Source organism: Solenopsis invicta, chromosome 3 (genome assembly GCF_016802725.1).
Source record: "Solenopsis invicta isolate M01_SB chromosome 3, UNIL_Sinv_3.0, whole genome shotgun sequence".
Classification (NCBI taxonomy): Eukaryota; Metazoa; Arthropoda; class Insecta; order Hymenoptera; family Formicidae; genus Solenopsis; species Solenopsis invicta.
Window position 1 is genome coordinate 26,640,142 of NC_052666.1, and position 14,272 is coordinate 26,654,413.

Below are 14,272 nucleotides of genomic sequence, written 5' to 3' on the forward strand. Positions count from 1 at the left end.
TGATTATTAATTATTAAGCAGTTTATTATTAGCATTAAATTTATTAAGCAGTAAAATCTCTTAGGATCTATTCTATTGTTAAATATCACAATTAACTTTAATTTTGTCTGTATAAATTAATTTTTTTTTACTTTTGGAAATTCTGAGAGCAATTTCAGCTTCTTAGAAGTTAGCACAATTGAAAATCGTTATCTTCTGCAAGCTACAAACAAAAGACAATGACCGCAATAATAAACGTATAAGTGAGCCTTATTTAATAACGATATTATTTATAACAAAATATACTCATTTCAAAAATTCAATTTATTTTTATTTATTTATATTTGTTTTTTCTGTAGTTAGGAAGTTGTATAATATTATAATATGTTGTAATAAACCATAAAATAATGTACATGTATACTTATTAAACCTTACAGCAAATTTTTATAAAAACGGGTGATTTATCCACTTTGTCACAAGTTTTTGTTACATTAAATAACGCAACGTGTTGCTGCCGGTTTTAATTTCCCAGCCCTTCTTTACTTACTTCCTATGACACACCTTTTAAGCACATAGTCTAGACATAAAGTGCGTTTTTAAATTTAAAAGTTTTATTTATGCTGGGCCTTATTCAGTTCAAGTATCTTATTATCGCTAATATATTATAATACTTAATTTTTCACATACTTTACATGGAAGAAATAGTTTTAGTAAAATATCTAAAAATTTAGCTAAATACAGATCTGAAAATAATTTTGTAAACTATCGAAATAATTGTGTTAGGCGCCCAAGCTGGTTGCTAAAATGTCAAAATTTTTTGCATCATTGTTCATCATGCTTATGTGTTCTTCATAATTATTATAATAATTTATTAAAGTTATTTTTGGAACTGTATTTAGCTCAATTTTTAGATACTTCAACAAAACTGTCCTTTCCGTGTACTAACGTTTTTTTTTATGAAAGCCTAGTTGAAAATAATTTTTTGAATATTTTTGTGGTGTGCGAATTATGTCATTTATATTAATAGTAAAGTAAATAATATAATAAATGAGCCGTTGGGCATAATAGAGGTATGAGTCGACATAAAATTTGAAATATTTTATGGTAATATATATTAATTATTATGTTACAATTTCCTAATTGTTTTGGCATGACGTGCAATTTTTTACAGCTTTCGCTTCAATAGAAAATGATAAAAAAAGTCTTACTACGAGAAGTAGATCTCACTTTTGCAAGCCCTTTTGTCTTCAAAATGAAGGAATTATCACTTATATTCTTACTTCGCGCAACGGTTTAAATTTAACTTTGGAATTGCAGGAAACAAAATGGGCTTTACACGCGAAAGCACCAAATACAAACCTTATCGATCGATTCCTTATCGATCGATTCCAAATGTCGTCTTTGGAACGCGATCGAAGCAACAAGCTATTTTGCGAGCTTCCATTGCGTGACGGAACAGAGAGAGAAAGAGAGACAGAGAGACCAGGGGAAAGGAGCGAGAGATAGGGGAAGAGACACAGTTTGGAATCCACAAACTTGGCGTAATTACTGGGTCGAGTGGAGTGTGAAACGATGTATACCCCACAGAAAGCTTCGGTTCCCGATGCTTTCTCTGGAATTGGAGTGTTGCCAGAGTAACGGTGTTTCAATAACCATCTTTTGCCGTTACATTCTAGGCTCTCAAACCTTACCTTTGAAAATAGTCGCAGCCCGTCGCGCGCGAGCATGGGGCATTAATTATTAAATATCATTCTCTGTTTCACCTATACACAAGAGGCGTCCTAGATTTTATCTCGCTACTCCCCTTTAAATTCTTCTCTGTCGATTCTCTCTCCGAGTCGATTTTTCCTCAGGAAATATTCTTCAGGAAAGACGGGTGTCAGAGGCTTAGCGGTTTCCTGCGGCGATTCAAATCAAGAATTTGAAGAATTTAGCAAAGATGCAAGCGAGGAAACTCGCATTTGTTTTATTTTTAACAAAATTGACTATTTCTCAATTATAATTTCACTGCAAAGCTCTTAATTAGCAGGATTATTGTTAAAAAATATAAAGGATGTCGAATTAGATGAGCGTAAGAGTTAAAATTTTCTTCTTACGAAAAATAAAGCGAGAATAGATGACTACTTCTAAAACGGTGCTGTGTATTAAGCGGTAAACATTCGATACCTAATACCATTGTAGAAACAATATCATTAGCGAAATATGCGATCGTATGCTCACCATCATGCCCACGGCCGTCATACATTTGCGTATTAATTAATTGGATTGAATTACTCAAAAGCACGACAGTTTGGGAATGTGACAATTCCTACAAAACACGACGATTCTGCTCGGGCCTCGAATACCGGCACGCGCATTTTCTGTAGCACGATTAATATTTTAAATTACATTTTGCATCGTGCACCGTCTGCTTCACAATGGTATCATGACATTTAAACGTTATTCCTGTGACGTTGCATTTTCCATCTAATTATAAATAAATGCTGCCACAAGCGTTCTTAATTACTACATCTGCCCTGTTTTAAATAAGAGGCGCGGCGTCTGAATAAAGCCCGCGCTGTAAAATGCAAAAGACAGGAGATCTGGGAAGAGAAATTTCTCCCGTTTTTTCTCCGGATCTTTTATTTTCTATTGGGCACGGGGAGAAAGATCGTGGCCGACGACTACGGCCGTGAACCCAATTAATTGAACATCATCTTCGCCTGGCACCTCGTTTCGCTTCTCTGACTCCATTCGGGATTTCCAATAATTCTGATATCTCGACAAGAAATCTGATTAGGCTCCCTGGGCATTTCTTACGGGTTTAAACGTACAAAGGCACCGTCGCGTCGTCGTGCATTTCTCCGCTCCATACCGATGCGAATGATATAAAGTTAAGCGAAAAATTCGTGAAAAAAATCTGATTCCGGTTTTGATACTGTTAAAAATAGATTTGTGATTTTGACACATTTATGACGTTCGCACAAAGGATCGATAACATTTGTTAGCTACGCGAACAAAGATAGTAATGACAAAAAAACCATTATTTATCGCAGATCATTTTTCTAGTTTTAAAATACTTTTTTCATTTACCAGAATTTATATAATTTATAATAATAATAAATATACATAAAACAATATATGAAAATAAATATTAATCGTAATTAAATAGAGGACATCGACCCATATGTGAAAACACAAATATTAAATGAAATCTAATAAATATCTGCTGATATTTATTTATTGATTTTATATACATTTTCAAGTCCACGAAACTGCGCGCCGAATAACTTAAATAATTATTAAATATATATTCCATATATATGGAATAATATATGAAAATAAATAATAAAGAAACGGCAGGTTGGAAAAGTTCGAGAGAGTTAATTTTTCTCGAGGAACTTAAACATTCTTCGACTTGGATATTACAGTCTCATATCAAATTTATAGGCGCATGCAGTTCTGACTGTTCCTCGCGTGCATAAAGGTAGACAAACGGCTCCTTGTGAGGTGGAAAGAGTGAGAGTGAGAGAGAGAGAGAGAGGGAGCACGCGATCGTCAAAAATATCTCGGGTAGCGTCCGAAATAAAACGTGTTCCAGAAGGAGAAAGAGAGAGAAAGAGTGAGATAGAGATAGAGAAGCGGGCCAAAGACGAGAAGAGACTCCGAACGACTCTCGGTACGCGCGCGTTGGGTATAATGCGAATTTTTTATTGCACCATGTCTCGGCGCCGCGAGACATCGCGTCGCCAGGTCGGGACAATAACGGCGCGATACGGCGGAAAACTGCATTGTGCGCGGCGGGAGCATATACGCTATTTATGCCGGTCGACGATATCCACGCTTCAACGGGCGCCGTCGACGGTTTGCCGAAAATACACGTCGGGTCGGTCGCTCGCTCGCTCGCTCGCTCGCTCGCTCGCGCTCGAGTGGCTCGAAAGAGCGGGAGTTGAATATCAAAAAATTCGATGTTACTCGCGTGGCGAATAATCGTGCGGAACGATATCGGCGTCCGGGACGGACGCCAGACGCCGCGACGCGCCGCGCCAGGGCGTTTTCCTCCATGTGGAAATGCGCAACGGGCTTTTGCGGGTCGTGGCCGAGCACGGTCGTTCTTGTCAGTGACCGACGGCTAAGAAAAGCCGTTCTGGCTTCGCGCGGCGTATATCGGGTGGCGCGACATTTCCACGAGCGTATACGATGCGACGCTCGTCGCTCGTCTCGCGCTGCTGCGATGGCTCGCTCTCGGTAAACTTGTGGACGGAGGAAACGCTATAAAACGTAGGAGCGCGCACAACGGACGCACAAATTTCTCTCTGACGTAACGACGGAATTTATACGGCCTTGGATCTGCCTCGTCGCTAAACAAATAAGCAGTATTGTTGAGGTAGAAAAATAATCGTCTTGGAGTAGAGCCATTGAGCCACGAACGACGTTGTAAGACGGGATTGATAAGTCACACGTTTTATGGGACGTCCGATACACATACATCGCGCTCGCGTATTTATAGGAGATAAAACCTCGTCGCTACTTCTCAATGAAATCTTTCTCGTGACAGGCGAGATTGATTTAGACACAATTTCACGGATTATGATGTAATTATCCATTTAGTCTGGTATTTAAACTCTTTACTGTCAACGTTGTTGGTGCGCTACTAAAAACTATCCGTTTTACTCCGGTAGGCTTAATATATTGCCAGCAATAAACGTTGATAAATGGCTTCGCGTTTTCCCCCGGGACAACTTAATAAATTTTCCCGAGCGTAGAGATACCAAATTAAGTTGCTTCGATTTCGCTGAAGAGTGTAGTGCGCGTTATACTTTCATGACGCGAAAGCCAGATAGGACTCAAAAGCTTCGCGCTCAATTAGACAGACGCTCCACCTTCTCCGCGAGTACCTAGTGCACTCCAGAATCGTGTTAGCGACTGCAAACTGCGCTTCTCGGTTCGGCTCTCTTTTATGTCGCTGCAGACTTCGTCTTCTGGTAAGGCGCGCCGCTTTCCCAAAGCCGGTTTCCATTCTCGTTACAGTAAAATTCCGCTAGTTTCTCTTTCTCTCTCTCTCTCTCTCTCTCGCCTCGTCTACGCCTCTGAAATATTCTCCTGGAATTATTCCCGTCACCTACTTTGGCGTGTCGAAGGGAAAAAGAGAGAGAGAGAGAAAGAGACTCGCGTTTCCGATACCGCATGAAATTAACGTAACCGCGACCAGCGAAGCTTGCCTTTCAAAAAGAAACGGAAATGTCTTTTACTATTGTCGTCAGAAGTGTGTCGGGCCGAATTACGTGCTCGACGGTGTACTTTTCGAGCTGCACCACCGAAAGATTTCAAGTTGCGGAGCTCTAGACGGAACGTTCACGTAGGCAGGGCATTGTAAATGGAAATGAGCCAACTGTAAACATACCCGTTCGCTGTGGTTAGAGGAAATGGCAGGAATACGCTTATATATCCACGTTCTTGACCCTAACATGTTGAATTTCGTGACTATTCTTGTTTATAAAAGTCACATTTATAAAGAAAGAATTTTACGTATAATCCCACCGGCCTAAATTACGCGGGAATAAATCCATAGAAATTACCTGCTGAATAAAAAGTACCTCAATCATCCTATCGTCGAATACATATTCCAAAAGTTTTGACTGTGAGTAAATATCTCTATCCAATTTACCAGTATTAACAAATATTCATTGTTGCCCGAAACAGACTATCCAATTGCAGAAATTCAAAGGTTGAAAGGTTATTGAGTATGAATTTAATTTTATTGTTTTACCATGTAGCTCTTTATTTTTATTTTAATTTAAAAAATTTCGATAAATTTCTGCAGTGTAATGCGATCGATTTTCTGTCAATCTTCCGCAACGATCGGCTCAGATCCGATTTAATTGAATTTCACAGATTCGAACTGTTCTGATATTAGATCCGGGATTATCTCGGATAATACGGATACTTGGATTTATGTAATCGGGTATTATCAACTAGATATTTACGATCTTAATGCCACTCGCGATATTTCTACTTTACACCGAGCGAACAGTTGGTTTACGTATGTCAGGGCACGTTCTTGTGAAACTGATAAGTCCCCGCTCAGGAATACGTACATTAATGTATAGATTAATATTAAGGGCGTGTTCTGAACGTTCCCTAAGGAGGGAGGAAGAACGAAAGCGGTTGCCCTTTGTAATGGTAATCTATGCCACAATTTGCAATTACAAGCGACGGGTACGCCAAGAATGTCAGCCGTTTCCATATGGCGCTCCCTACATCATGTATCTCAGTCACATATCATGCATATCGACGTTAATTCTCTCGACGTTGTTTACCGGGCTAGTTTTGAATCATTAAGGAGCACGAACTCAAGATGTGCATGCACGTTGCAGATACAGAATTGTTTCTGTTAGTTACTGTTAGCGCAAAAAATTGGAACGAAATGTGCAAATCTAATTTTACTTCGCATGAAAAACGAAACGATTAAAATTTTTGTAAATAATATTTTTGAAATGCTCATGTATAAATACCGAAATTCATGTAACGTACAAACATCACAATAATAGGTAGAGTAAAGTTGCCAATAGGTCTAAAGCAGCACTCCTCCCACGTTATTTCTCGGAAACTAAATATTGCATTTTATCAATACTGATAAAAACATGATAAGCCTGGATAATGATAATTTTAAAAAAATGAAAATCCACAGTTGATACATTCATGACTCTTTTTCTATATAAGATCCGCTGAAAATAAACTCTTCAAAAGCATAAAAATAGAATTTATATAATTTTCTTTTGCAAATTGTATTTAAATAATAGTGAGCATATTATTGATAATATTAAATTAGTTTACGTGCTTATAACGTTCTTTACATTCTCATTCTTATTTTTCTCATAATGCGATTTTAAGCTTAAATCGACAGATATTTTACTGAAATGAAAGGCTTCTAGAAACTTTCATATACATTAACTTGTAAGAGTCTTGTACAGACGATTTATGTTAAAGGAAAATGTAACAGTATATACTGCTTATTATCTCGATTTTGAAGCTTGTTTTGCCAGTCGCTTATTTTCGCTTATCATGCAAAAATTTTTCACGATTCGAAACGATATTTTAAAAAATTGCTACATCATCTGATAGAAGACACTTTCCAGCTTGTATTTATGTTTTCAAAATTTAACTTTTAGTTTTTGTTTAGGAAGTACCATTCACACGCAAACAACGTGTTGGTATTGACGACCTCGCTTCAATAAATATAGTATATTTTTCATGTTGTATATGATATGCAATAAATGCAAAATTTTTTTTATAGCACGAAGGGAAAAATACCGCGAAGGGCGGCTGCTCTTCGAGATGATATATTTAAATTTATCGCATATAGGCATGAATAAAATTGATCTTTTTTTTTCCCCAAAATTTTTGGTTTTACCCCGGAATTTAGCATCTGTAGCCCGCAGGCAAAGTCCCCCCCCACCCTCCCCAGATCTTTCGGCTCGCATCCATCGCAGCGGAGGGCGCGCCGGTCCCAAGCGACGAGAAGGGGTTGTAAGCCGAGGGGATGGCGACGACAATCCGGCGTGAAAATAAAACGATACTCCGGCGTGACGCACATAACGATCCGCACGTATCTAGGGATCTTGATGGATCTGATGCAGCTGATCGCGATAAAGCCAGCGAGCGCGAAAGGTAGCTCGAACGGTCGTTGGCAAGAATAAACTTGAAAAAGCGCGAGCGTCGTGCGTCCAATGCCAGAATGCAGCGCGCATTGGAACCGAGTCAGGGAGTTATGGAAAGGTCATACCTCTCGCGCCGCGTTCTCTCCCCGGAACATGTACCTCGCACGTACGTAACATCGTACCAATTTGTATCGCATTTGCATGACGCTTCTCCCGCGCCGCGGTTGAATTACCAGCTAACTGTCCGAGCACGCAGAACGAGATTACTTCTTCATGCTCCCCGGCGAGGATGCGAAACTCTCGCGCACAAATTGAACATATATTTTCCCGTTCGACCGTGCCTCTAACGTAACGTATGCGCAAACAAATCGCCTTTGCCCATCAGTTACCGCGTCTTACAATACAAATTGTACGACCACGCGAGCGCTCTGACCTACATGATTAAGAGGACAGATAGAAATTAACTTGTCAAATTTTAATCGGTTTGTTGCCAGCTGTTTTGGATTTAGATATGAAAGATTGAAATACTGAAGTAATGTTCTAGCGAATTTTGAATAGATATCAATTATTTCCGTATGAAAATGACATCTACGTACTTTAAGAGCGAACAATTAAATTTTCATCAGTTCTGCAAGGGCTGTTATATTAGCGAACAATTTGCATCGTAATTTTAATTAAAATTATAGGAAAATATGCAGGCTGTGCAGGCTGATTGGAAAGTACTTGGTTATTAAGTTGACCCCTCCGGGGGCCATTCTAATTAAACGAGTCACGAATAATTGGTCTCGGAGATCTCAATCTCTATTTGTGACAGCGAGAAGAAGAAAATACAAGAACGCGAAGACCCCAGTCCTATTGATTTTCTCCTTTATCTTCGATTTTCGACACTCGCACTGTCGGTCGAGATACTTGAACCCACGTAATGGGATTTAATCGAAAGCAACCAAGTACTAAGAAGTGTACTCCATTAGACGAGACCCTCGCCACTTTGCAATAAAATCCGGAAACGCTGAAGAATAATGGCGAAATGACCTCTGTGTCGCATTTTCGTTCGCGCTACTTCGAATGGAATCGCTACGAAGCCATTTCCAATTGAATATAATTTAATAAACGAGAAAAAAAAGGTACGCGCCGTTCTCCCCGCCTCCCTCTACAACGGTCGGAATTCTCAGCCGCGTTTCGAAATCGTCTTGCCTGACGATTTCACCTCGAGTTATTACTACTCGCTTTAATCCATTCGCGTAATTACTTCTTGATATTCGAACGACAGCTTAAGCTTCACCCTATCCATTTTTCTCTCCGGGCTTCGTTACGTCGCTCTAAAGATTCGCGTTATGTAAAATAAATAATATATGTAGATATTCCATTTGAATCGCTTCACTTACGGTCGTTTCTGTCACTGTAGGATGGCTTCCATCAATCTTTATTAGAGTGGGAACACAGGTGTATGACAGAGGTGTATGACAGAGCAGAATTAGGAGAAATGTTTGTGTTTGGAAAAAAAAGAACACGAAAATTTGAAATGTATAGGGAAGAATTTTACAGTATTGGACATGATAAGTTTTTTTACTGTAATTTTCAAGTGGCTCAGAATAATTGATTTTTATTAAATACAATGTTACTCTAAAACCTTTATTACACTAGAGAATTTACAGTTAAAAATATTTGCAAAAGGGTAAGTTATTTAGAAAAATAAAAATGTCCAATTTTCATAAAATTTAGAATTAGATTCGTCTTCCAGTACCAAACAGTTTTTGCATATCAAATTTTTCAAACTCAAACATAAAATCTGCTGATAATTAAAATTAAAAAGTAAATACTTAAAACTTTTAAACTACATATCAATGTCATTTTTGCAATTTGTAAAAAACGCATAGAAAGGAAAAAGGAAGGAATCAAAGGAAGAAAGGAAGAATTAAAGCAAGTGAACCCTCGAACGTTACGAAAATATAGTTTCACGTTCATGTTCATTGTTCACTACTAATGGAAATGGGAGTTCCCATTCCCAACCATGTTACACAGGGAGGTACAACGTTAGCGGACATGGCAGTAAACTGCTGCTACCCAGTTAGAAGCAATTGTCCGGTACTGCAAGATGTCCGGAACTGTATGACTCTCCGCTAAAATCTTATACGTAATTCGTGTCTACATTATCGTATATACGCGAAGCTCAATGCGATAATCATGATATATCGCGGTTTATCGACGACGTGATGAGGCAGATGCTCGAATGAGGTACGATGCTTACAAAAGTGGCGTCTAGGTGTGACGCTACTTCTTTCATAAAATTACGCGTAAGGATTTACGGGCGATGAGGTGAAAATCTCACGCGTGAAAACTCGAGAGAAACATTTCCCACGACACACGAAACACAAAAAAGCTATTTTGACGGGTGTAATGTCTGTCGTGGGCCCCCGGTAGGAAGGACTCGGAAATGGAACGATATCCGATAGTGGGCCGTCGGCCCTGAGAATCACTTTGCCGTCGCACTGCTCATTGAGGGTGGATAGGTAGGCAGCCAGACTTTGCCTTTCACACATCGGGTTAAGAAAAGGCGAAAGAGAAAGAGAGAGAGAGAGAGAGAGAGAGAGAGAGAGAGAGAGAGAGAGAGAGTTCTTATAAAGAACGGGGAATTGCTTTCTTGAGAAACATGCCCTGCTTCCGAGGCAAAGAACGTACGAGTGGAGCTTTGAATTACTTTTAGTTGCAGATATATTCCTTAGAGGGATGATTTTTCCCGCGAGGCATTCGTCTCCGTCTAAATTCATGATTTTGAACGAGAAAGCAACACAGGGCACACATTTCCCTCCTCTCTTAAGAGATAAAAGTGATAACATGATATACGATACAATAAGATATGATATAAGAGATAAAAAGTAATCTACTTAACGTAAATTACAATTTATTGTGTTTTATTTCGGCTCTTTTAAGTCTTCGTCATGAAAAAAAAATAAAAATTCACACGGTTGTTGCGGTAAAATATAATAAATGTAACACGTACACACACACGGAAATTGACAATACGTCTCTTTCATTTTCAATGACTTATACACCGCTAATCCATCAAACTGTTCACTTTTCGCGCAATAATAATAGAACTTCCGACATTTTTGAAGTATAACGAGTCGTCAATAAATCTGAAATGCCCCATTAGATTATGTCCATCACGGAGGAGAGTTAATAATGTGCTTTGATCCGCATTTCTTGCGCCGAGAGAGATAATTTCTTGCAACTTGATATTCCACCGCGGACTTTATCTAGACAGGTTGATGAATTATAGAATTGCACCGTATAACGCGGTAGATGCCACTTACAAGAGCGGCTCGTCAATGATGTACACCCAGCTCTCGACGGGCATAAAATGTTCGGACACGTGGCGCGAATCGCCGAGTGTAAGTGCATCGAGGAAAGATGAAGCGATAGTCCGCGTCGCGGTCGTGAACAAGAACGGGTCTATATATACACACACACGGGGTCGGCCCGTTATCGGTGATATGAGAAACAGGGTGATGCGCTAGGCAAAGAAGTAAACCGACAATGTTCAGCGAAATTTTCTTATAACCTACGTTTTCACGAGTATTGAATCGAAATGTAGTATTCATACCGCGCTTCCTCCGAAGCTTGCCGTAACTTTTAATGACAGTGTTCGTAAATGTAGACACGAATTACGTATAAATTCAACGTTGCCTCTGCTCTTCGGTTTTTTCATCAGTAGTTCGATGAAGTTAATATTTGTTTTTTTTTTTTTTTTTTTTTTAAAGGAAACAAAAGAAGAATATTAACATTTTATTAAAATATTATCTTTGGCAAAATTTTAATTTTTTATTTAATCTTCAATTGTTTATACACACGGTTTTTCTGAAATAAAACTAGCTAATTACAAGTGTGAAAATAATTTTGTTGGACCATCGAAATAATTGTAAAGGAAGTTCAAACGTAATAAGCAATACTGCAAAAAATTTTGATATTTTATTGACCTATTAAGCATCTTATATAATTATTTTAATGGTCTAACAAAATTATTTTCCAATCTGCGTTCACCTAAATATTTTATTCTTTAGCAATATCATTCTTTCTGTGTAAAATAGAACGTTGAATTCTTTCGGTTATATTTTTATAATCTCTTTTGATAGCTTTCAAATGCAATACAATTGTTAAAGAACATAGATGACGAAAAAGTTATCAACTTTTCGATGTTGGAAATATTTTTAAACAAAATTTTACACGAAGAAATTTTATATCTTGTCTTCCCAATTTATTTTTTGACACGGATTACTACCTTTCCTATTTTGACATCGATAACCATCTTTTCAAAACGGAAGAAAGAAGAATGAGAAAAGTTTGTGCCGGACAGCATGTAACATATAAGCAGGACGAGACATTTTGTTGTCCACCGAGAATTCATCCAATGAATTCATAATCACCCATAGGATTTATTTATTTGACACGCGTACTATAATATGAAAAAGGTCAAGAAATTAATAATTAATAGCAGAGAGAATATTTTTTCGTATGTATCTTCCGACATCACATATTTACCGTGTCTTTTCTCGAATTAAAATTAACTTGCTCCATTTTTAAATAAAATATATTTCGAAATGAGGAAAATTTAAACATTTTCTATTGTTACGTCGGTAATACAATAGCGTCTCGACAGATGCGCGTAGTTTGATATTTGTCATGTCATGTAACGTGGCGTACATTATACGTTTGCCTCAGATGAGCTCTATTCTATTCATTTTGATGATTCGCCAGGGGATATTTTAATACATAAACTGTGAGCGTCATTCGTGCGTCGCCCACTGAATTTGTTTCAACCATAATCACAGTTCCTTTCGTAGTTATGTACATAAAATTGAATAAATCGTAAAACTAATTAATACACGTTCTATATAAGCAAACTAATGCAAAGATTACGTGTTATCGTAATTAAATTGAACATCTCGCTCAGGATAGAAAGTTTAATTTCGCTCCATGCAACGATTATATACAAATTCTTTTGCCGTCAATAGTTTTATTCGCCTACATTTTGCCAGAATTTTCAAGCGAAAGTGCAAATGTCAATTGGTGATTGGAAAATCTACATCTTCGAACGCTAATATACGTTCGAGTACTTTGGTGTAATTACCTGATGTTCCATCGTGATTTAAGACGGAACAAATGTAGTTCGTTCAATAGCTAATGCTCCGCGATGCGAGAGTTCATAAAAATCTTTACTCTCTTTCTCTCTCTCTCTTTCGTGATTCTTTCTTTGTTGTACTCTATTTAGATCTTTAATAGAAAGCGATGGGAAAACCACAATGTGCCACGCTATATGTGCACTCTCGTATTACGTGCACGGCATTGGTAAGTCTTCCCCCTTGTTCTACTTTAAAATATTAATTTATATGATGCTCGAACAAAGTCTGAAGTTGAACTCGTGATTCACGAGACGTCGGTATCAACAATATCGAGAGGGCTTCTGCTTTGGTACACTGGTTTCCTTGGAGACCGCATGAAACCGCCGCAAGAAAATAGAGAAGATAGGGAAACATCATTACACACTTTTATAATGTTACAATACTCCGCTCTCAGACCTTTGATTTTCTGTTTGCGGTCTACTTCGCTTTTCGTACCTTCCTTTCGGGAGTTCTTTTTAATCGTAATGTATATATACATTTCTCTAACTACTTCAGGGTCGGCTTTACGCTTCAATCTCGTATAAAAGGTCAAACTATTATATATCTCAGCTTTTCTTTATATTTAGTATTACGAAGACAACGTAAGATTTTTTTTTTTTTTTTTTCGAAAAGACAACTACTAAGAAAATACTTTGAATTTTATTTGATCGTTGTAAAAGAAATACGTTTGCATATTTCTTGTAACGATAACGTGAGCTTACACGCATACAATGTTGCGTTTGATAAGAAATAAAAAAAAAATGTTCTGATAAGATACTTCTGCGGTATATATTTCACTTCTACAATCTCTCCATCATCTTCATATTTACGACTTACCCGATGCATAATCGCGGTTCGCATTATTATCCGGCCGATTATCTGCCCAGCGCGCTCGGAGTCGGCGGGGGAGGAACGGAAGGAAAGTACACAAACGGAACGTATTAAATACACGCGGGGGAAAAGTTCGCGCGACGCGGAAGAGAGGGTATACGAGAGAATGCGAAAGTTTCCAAAGTTCCGCGAAGCGGTTTATAGCGGGGCACGCACTCTGAGCGTAAATCGATAATAACGAGGCGAGTAAAAAAGAAAAAGTGAAGAAGGAGAAAGAGAGGAAGAAAAAGGGAAATAAAAGTGGAAGGTCAGACACGAGAGACACGCACGCACGCACGCACGCACGCACTATATTGTTCGCCACCGGCGCACGCAACAGCCGGGGGCCACGTCCTCGCGCCACGAAGGCCCGCGCAGCACTGACTCTTTCTACTGGGCGCTCTCTCCGTCGTCGTCGTGGCCCGCGACTCGATACGCGAGAGATCGGGGCGAGAGAGAGAGAGAGAGAGAGAGAGAGAGAGAGAGGACGGCGCACACGGTGGAGCGGACTGATAACCTGGGGCCTCGCTTTGACAAATGGGCAGTTAATGAGCCGGAAAATCAGAATAATACGAATGATACGCGTGATATCGTTTGCATTAAGGATGCGATGCAGTGCTTCCG

The 14,272-nt window shown here is 38.7% G+C and overlaps 1 protein-coding gene across 4 annotated transcripts in view; it reads right to left on the reverse strand.

The window, feature by feature from the left end:
* LOC105207912 overlaps positions 1 to 14,041 on the reverse strand; it is a 71,933-nt gene extending 57,892 nt beyond the window's left edge. For all 4 annotated transcript variants that reach the window (XM_026133186.2, XM_026133187.2, XM_026133185.2 and 1 more), the window contains exon 1: positions 13,616 to 14,041. The gene's annotated coding sequence lies outside the window, so the exon portion shown is untranslated. The remainder of the gene's footprint in view (positions 1 to 13,615) is intronic.
* Between the last annotated feature and the right edge of the window lie 231 nt (positions 14,042 to 14,272).